The 6,972-nt window shown below is 39.6% G+C and overlaps 1 long non-coding RNA gene across 1 annotated transcript; it reads left to right on the top strand.

Moving 5' to 3' along the window:
• Window positions 1-6,308: 6,308 nt before the first annotated feature.
• LOC134216107 (uncharacterized) lies at window positions 6,309-6,722 on the top strand. Its single transcript, XR_009980489.1, has 3 exons — window positions 6,309-6,456; window positions 6,525-6,591; window positions 6,652-6,722. It is a non-coding gene; the product is annotated as an uncharacterized LOC134216107 (long non-coding RNA).
• The last annotated feature ends 250 nt before the right edge of the window (window positions 6,723-6,972 follow it).

The following is a 6,972-nucleotide window of genomic DNA, read 5'->3' as shown; positions in this document are numbered from 1 at the left end:
TTGAGTGACCGTCGACGATAGCCGCAGCACACAAGTGAAACATCCACACAGGCTGTTATACATTAGAAAACCGCATTATGTAAAAAAAATCGGTTCTGTTCAGGTCCAATATGATAAGAAAGAATTGATTGAAAAATGGCATCGATTGCCGTACCGGAACATTTTTTTTGTTTTGTTCGAGGTGAACCACTGCGTCCATTTCATTGAACTTTTGTAGTATACCCGTGTCATTTGTTTAGTGCATGTCTTTCTGCTCCATTTCTATTGAGAAGAAGTCATTTTTTATTCATATATTTCTCAAGCCTCTTTAACCAGCCTAACCAGCCTAAGGTTGAGTTACGTTTTTACAATTTACTCCATTGACTCCATCCAAAAGGAGCAAAAAATGGGTCATCTAAAAGCAAATTATAGTCGTTCCATACTCTTCCGACCATCACTCATAAGTATTAACAAGAATAGTAAGAACTAGAGCACAGTGTGGTAGATCTTAATCCGTAATGCAACACGAAGAGTGTCTACCCAGCATTACAGGCTCCGTTAACTGCCTGGCTAATTGTTTCACCCCCCAGGCCATTCATCCCCTCGGCACGGGTCGCCTGACACCTTGGGATTCGGGGTTAGGGACGTCATATTGTCAGCTTCGGTGTTGTACCGAGCCTGGCGATATGACCGGATTTACACCGTTACGCACAACTTTAGAGTATCCATATCCCAGCGTAACGGGACTACCGGAACATTGGTAGCGATGATGAAAATTCATTCTAACACCCAAAACAATTCTGTGTGACATTCTTTGTATTAAGCATTTTGTATCAAATCTCGCATTCAAACGGATCAGAGAATGTCATACTTGTTAATACAGCTCATTGCAGAATGGATTCAGTCATTCAGAATGGCTACCTTGCGGCTCACCAACACAATCTTACAATTACCCACCTTCTCACTCCGATTAGCACTAAGCAGCTTATTTCCGTTACACCTGATTATCCTTTCACTAGAAAAAGTATCAGAACTAAGTTTGAATCTCAATCTACATGTTGGTAAATTATCGAATCATTCAGCGTTTATTTAGCGTTTATTCAATAAAAATAAAACTAAGTGAAAAAAAATCCTCCTCCCACCGCGCATGCGTTGTTGTCGTCGGTTGCAAGTCGCCGGCAGCGTCGTATGCAAGGGGAGAAGGCGGAACACTGAATCCCTACCCCAACATGTGCGACATCTGGATTTGGTTCTAAACTGTAAACAACAGTGTTAATTCTCTACCACCTTTTTGTTATGGCGAGGCAATTTTTATGCACACTTTTGTTTTCGATATTTTATCAAAATTAAACACTCAATCATGCAGCAATATAACGATGTGGGATGCTTGAGATACCTGCTTGATTATAGGGACTCGAAAAAGAATTTATTTGCAGTAACTAACCGAATATAAAAATGTTCACATCAACGATTGCGCCCTAACACCGGTTCTAAGCTTCGATGCAGAGTACACGAGCTTTGTTCGCCAGTGACAGGCGTATGAGGCCCTTGGTCGTATGCAAGCAATCATAAAGATGAGTGACGTTTAGCGCTCGCACACTAAAGTGCAATTCGTTATGTGTAAAAACATGATTGTTTTCTCGCTTAACTTTTCAAAAGGTCCTAAGTAACATTTTTTTCATGAATTAATTTGAATAGCGCAATCAACAGAACAACATGAAAGCTTTTGATTGCAGTACTCAAATTAATTCATGAAGAAAATGTTACTTAGGACCTTTTGAAAAATTAAGCGAGTTTTCTTGTCTGCCTCAAGTTTGTCTGTGTCAAGTTTCTCACGACTACTAATATTGAGTTGATGATTTTTATGGTACAACCACAACCAGTGCCACCGCAAGGGAAATCCGATTTCAAAGGTGGAAAAAATTGATAACTTTCTTCACGAACAACTTACAGAATAGATCAAGAGCTTATTCGAAAGGGAATTTTGCAAAGAATTCAGTGAGTGCTGTTTCATGGACGTGGAACGCTTCTGTGTGTAGTTATTGAGCTCGTTTTGCCCTAATGCCCCACATATCGCGAGTTTCCAAACTATTTCTCATTTTATCTTTAAGACATTGTTCTAAAATTGTGTTTATCTCTTCACTGTGCATCCACAGAAGGGCACTAAATATATTTTGTTGGTAAAAGTTGGGAATTTAAGGGATTTTGGGGTCAAATAAGTATCAAAGTGTATTTTATGTGCAACTTTCATGTATTCTGTAAAAAATAGTAATATTTACAGATAAGTGTTGATATTATTGTCTAAAAGTGTAGTGTTCATCATTTGTGGGCTTCGTGGCCGTGTGGTTAGCGACGTCAATCGTCTAGACGCATGTGCTATGGGAGTGTGGGATCGATTCCCGCCCGGTAAAGAGGAAACTTTTCGTGATCGAAAAAATCTTCACTGGTCCACTGGGTGTTATGTGTCTTGTCCGTTGTCTCATGCTAGGTGTTAAGTGTTCAATCTGTATGACCTCTTGTCGAAGACGGTGTTCCTGTCTTTTTGTATTTAAAGAAAAAAAATTAAGCACTTCAACAGTTATTAACTACGAGGTTTGTAAGCAAATTACCATTTTTGCATTCGTATATCATGAGGCTAACACGAGGATACTTTTATGCCCAGGGAAGTCGAGACATTTTCCAAACCGAAAATTCCCTAGACCGGACCGGGAATCGAACCCAGACACCCTCACCCTTGCTTTGTAGCCGCGCGTCTTACCGCACGGCCAAGGAGGGCCCAGTAATCTAATTCCAGTCAAAAATCATCCTCAATCAGTACCGTTTTTGACTCAAATCCCGAACTTTCCCGAACTTGGCGTGTTAGCGCCCTATCACCAAAATTGTTATCGGGTTTTACGTATGGAGGACCTAGATTACAAACGAGATTTACAAAGAAAAAAAACTACGCGAATAATGTTGAAATGGCCATTTAAATGCGAGTGTTCGGAATATAAGTCATGTTTGAGATTTGAATCAAAACGGTACCATGGTGTCAAATAGTCTACTCAGATTACGCCATTTATTAAATGATGAAGAATGAATTGATGCCAATGCGGTAAGACGCGCGGCTACAAAGCAAGACCATGCTGAGGGTGGCTGGGTTCGATTCCCGGTGCCGGTCTAGGCAATTTTCGGATTGTAAATTGTCTTGACTTCCCTGGGCATAAAAGTATCATCGTGTTTGCCTCATGATATACGAATGCAAAAATGGTAACTTGGCTTAGAAACCTCGCATTTAATAACTGTGGAAGTGCTTAATGAACACTAAGCTGCGAGGCGGCTCTGTCCCAGTGTGGGGATGTAATGCCAATAAGAAGAAGAAGAAGAAGCGAATACATTCAATATTCTTGCTCCACGTCAACACGTAATAAAGCGCGTTATCTGAATTGGTTATAATGGCTATCCTGTTCTATGTCCTTAATAAATGTTCAAATTTAAATTTCACATGAGTGCTCCAATGCTAAGTTGTATTCGAAGCATGGAAGCGTCAATGTAACAAAAAGATGTCTACGTTAAAATACTGTTTCTTGCTAAGAATGTGAAATTAGCATATTTTACTCAGCCGTCATGTTCCGTTGGACGGTGCATTGCCAAAGAATTGTATCCTCAGTTAACTGCACCCACAACGGTAAATTGGGAAACTTTACCGCTATGCCCCGAACAAGCTCAGATGGTGTGAGAAAAGCCGTTCAAAATTCCGCCTACAGCAACTCAACTCAGACGCACAAGAAACCATTCTCATAATACATAATGCGCTTTTGCTTTCAATGTTCCCAATTTGGATAAATTGCAGTAGCCTAATGGAGTATGTTTGGTTCGTTTTTTTGTGTGCAAAATATTTGCCTCTAATCATCGAGCAACATATTTTAGTTAAGAAAATTAGAGCCTTCGGTGTTCTGTTTTGCTAAGAAGGCAAACGTCGCTATCGATTGTTATCTCGTAACTTTCAACTTCCTGAATGACGCCGAGGACCCAAAAGCACATTTACGATAATTCGTAGTTGATAGAGGAAAAAGAAAAAAAATAACAGAAAAAACGGAAAACATTTGCTGCTTCAGGCTGTTGCACGATTTCAAGAATGTGGTGAACCTGCTGAGCTTGAGAACCCACCTAGGAGAGGGACAACGTCAAGGCAAAGTTTGAATTTTGCATAGGCTCGATGAAACCGGATGCCAAAAAAAAAGTTGATTAATTCACCTAAACGGTATGATTTCCGAAGTTTCTGGTTCTCTGTTATACTAAGATGCCAAGATGTAATTGAAGGGTAGGATATCGAAACATGATTTGAACTAGGGCCGGTCATCCATCTGTGTTGAAAATGTCGAATACTTACTGGCACGCCAAATCTTGGAATTATAGTTAAGTAATTTTTTAAGGTTTCACATTTGACATCATAGCCCTTCCGAAATCTATGTGCCTAAGAACCAATCTAGGTGATCGGGTTCGAAATTTTACAATCGCACCGTTTGCCGAGGGTGTTTTTTTCTTCGGTGCGCCTCACCATGCCCTGTCATATTTTTTCCTGTTTTGTTCCAAAACCAATCTCTATGTAGGAAATTCACCTGAACCCCCCGAAGAAAGGCCATAATTCGGCGCCGAAACAATTTAGCAACCGTCTGGCCCCGGGGAGTTTTCCGAAGGTCATCCAATATGTAGGTACAACAACATGATTATGGCCGATCGACCGGCGTTTGCTTTTCCTTTCTATGCTCCTGATGCCGGTCGGTGGTGGCTGGTAATGCTCCTGCTGCCTTGTTCGAGTCCTTCCAGGCCAAGTGCACCTTGTCCGTTTCTTTCTGGTTTTTCTCTTCGCAGCACCTTTTGCTCATCGGACGCAGGATGCGCACAAGTTTTTTCTCCTTTCTTCGACCGAAATCCTAATAAGTAGGTTATAAAGCTAAGAAGCGATATGGGGTGAGTGATTTTTTCCCGTTTGGCTACAATTTCCTTTTTGGTAACAGTTGTTTGACTTTTTGCTGAAGATCGGTGGTCAAGATAAGAGTAGAATTCCTGATCGATGACACAGCGCATTGGAAAGAAAGCACTTTTGCAAGCATTCGGAAAGACGAGTCACCTGTTTGAAATTTGACGATAGAGGATACATATATTTAGGCTTCAAAAATTTTTATTCTTAACTAAAACAATAAAAATGATGTTTGAAATGTGATCGATGTGTTTTTATGTAGGGGAACTGTTCGGCACTTCATCTCAAAGCTCCTATTTTCATCTCATCTAAAATTCAGCAATAAGAAGGAACTTGATTTGTTTCTTATTTTTGTGATCTTTTTCAGCAGTGAGCACGCATGTTACCAAAAAGAAGCGACGAGATTTGTGCTGCATCTCTTTGTTTTGCGATGGATGAATATATGTTCAGTGAGATGGAAAACGGAACAGTTCCCCTACAACACGTGAAAAATTTAGTTCGAAAAATGTATTGGAGGTATCCACTTCCTTGTGTGCGGTTAGAATTCTCTTCCCCAGTATACTAGACAGGTGCTTTCCCTACTAAACTATGAATGATTATACTATGCTTTGGTTCAAAATAGAAATTGATTTGTTCCATAAAAAGGCCCAAATGGAGTACGCCAAGAAAAATAGAACATAAAATACCAAAAGGATATTTTGCGTTAAGGACAAGCCTTCCGGAATCCAAAACTGAATGCTCTCGCGTTTTCAAGAGCACCCCATTCAAAACGGAAGCCATGCATAACTGTAATTATTATTATTCCACGCATGCTGCGACGTTTAGTTTTGGATTCCGGGAGGCTTGTCCTTAAGTTAAAACAAAAACAACACATAATCTTGAAGAGCATCCACTACATCTACACATATCCTATTTATTTGAAAATAGTGTTGTTACGCCATTTGCGTACGCGCCTTTGTCATCGATTAGCAGTAATGTATGTATGACAAAAATATAAATCCAATTGGACTTTCCGTGTACATTATATATTGTACTTCCAGTTGAAAACCGAAGTGAGCTCTCGCGACAATCGAGTTTTCTCCCGTTTCCTTTTGTCGCAACTACTTTGCGACTAGTGCGCATCATGGCGCACGGCGGTGGCATAGATGCGCACTAGTGGCGATGCAGTTGCGACATCAGGAAATAGGGAAAAACTCAATCGTCGCGAGAGCTCACTTCGGTTTTCAACTGGAAGCACAATACTATGCCCCCACTATTAGTCAGCGTCACTGTACGCTCAGCAGTTATCGTAGTTATGCTATATGAGGAACCGCAGAAAACGGAACAAAACAAACTGATGATGATGAGCGAATGAATAGGCATCGATTATTAGATTATCTTTATGAGCAGTTTAAAATTATTATGAATTCTGGATTCTAAACTTAAATCTAATACTTAATTTATCCTTATTAGTTGTTGATAGTACGAACATTGCACAGAGGTAACAGCGGTGAGAATATTGGTGTGAATTGAAGGTAATAGAATTCGAAAGCAAGTGATATCAAACGGCTTAAAACTAAACAGTAATAAATTTGAATCACAGATCGATTATTGAAGATTGTGACGCAGTGCGTGATAGACCTACCAAATCCCTGCAGGCTTATACTAAGGTAATGAACTCTTAGCCCTAATTACTAATGAATCTTCAAAAATAAACATAAATACAACAGGCAGATATTACATACGTACCGTACAGGACCGCTTTCCGGATATAACGGGACATTGTAAAAGACACTAAACGTGAGTAGCATAAAAGACGTTGTAAAAGAATTATTATTAAAGACAGGGAGCTTGTAATTGTATTAAAATGAATACTTTTAACCCTACAGGGAAAATTTAACGTATCCTAGAAACCAATAAAGGATCTGTTCAAATTTGCGGAAGTATTGTCTTCTGTTTGTTGCCAGTTTGGGAACAAGTGTCATCTATTATTCTTCAATCTATCTATCTATCTATTCTATATTCTATCTTTATTCTATTTTCTTCTATAT

The sequence above is a fragment of the Armigeres subalbatus genome, chromosome 2 (assembly GCF_024139115.2).
Source record: "Armigeres subalbatus isolate Guangzhou_Male chromosome 2, GZ_Asu_2, whole genome shotgun sequence".
Lineage (NCBI taxonomy): Eukaryota > Metazoa > Arthropoda > Insecta > Diptera > Culicidae > Armigeres > Armigeres subalbatus.
This window is presented reverse-complemented; position numbering and strand designations above follow the sequence as displayed.